This window comes from Chrysoperla carnea, assembly GCF_905475395.1.
Source record: "Chrysoperla carnea chromosome X unlocalized genomic scaffold, inChrCarn1.1 SUPER_X_unloc_5, whole genome shotgun sequence".
Taxonomy (NCBI): Eukaryota; Metazoa; Arthropoda; class Insecta; order Neuroptera; family Chrysopidae; genus Chrysoperla; species Chrysoperla carnea.
The window spans coordinates 163,825-164,581 of record NW_025408178.1 but is presented as its reverse complement, the minus strand read 5'-3'; the positions used below and the strand labels follow the sequence as shown (position 1 = coordinate 164,581).

At 21.5% G+C, this 757-nt stretch overlaps 1 non-coding gene across 1 annotated transcript; it reads left to right on the top strand.

Annotated features, from left to right (window-relative positions):
- The first annotated feature begins 263 nt into the window (after window positions 1-263).
- Window positions 264-382, top strand: LOC123304413. The gene has a single exon (XR_006536436.1). It is a non-coding gene; the product is annotated as a 5S ribosomal RNA (ribosomal RNA).
- Window positions 383-757: the final 375 nt, after the last annotated feature.

Here is a 757-nt window from a genome sequence, read left to right as displayed (position 1 = left end):
CAAATTAATATTTGATAAGAGTAAATTATTTTTTGTATAAATATTTTATAAAATAATAGTTAAGAAACATTTGCCACAGTCAGTACCACGGATGGGTGGCCACTTGAGAATACTGTGTGCGGTTGCATTTTTATTTAAAATATATGGTATAATAAATAAGTATATATTTAAATTGATTACTTCATTGAAAATTTTAATAATATACTTTAATATTAATGATATTTATGAAAAATATATATTTGTAAAAATTTTCATTTATTACTGGCAACAGCCATACCACGTTGAAAACACCGGTTCTCGTCCGATCACCGAAGTTAAGCAACATTGGGCACAGTCAGTACTTGGATGGGTGACCGCTTGGGAACACTGTGTGCGGTTGCCTTTTTATATTAAAAATATAAATTATTTTTCTTCTTTTCTTTTTTTTTACACACCATATATAAATATATGTTATTTAGAAATGTAAACCTTTTATATTATTCGTCAACAAATAAATATTATTTTTTGTATAAAATTTTATTGCATTTATAACTCATATCATGGTTACTTTAAAGCGAGAAGTTTTTTTAATATTTCAAATGAATATAAAATAATATAAATTTTATGAAATTTATTTATTTTTAGAAATAGCAATCGCTTATAATTATAACAAAATTTTAATAATGTTTAATTTTATTTCAATAATTTATATATATATATATATATATATATATTTTTAATAAAAATAATATACTCTTATTTAATAATATATGTTGGT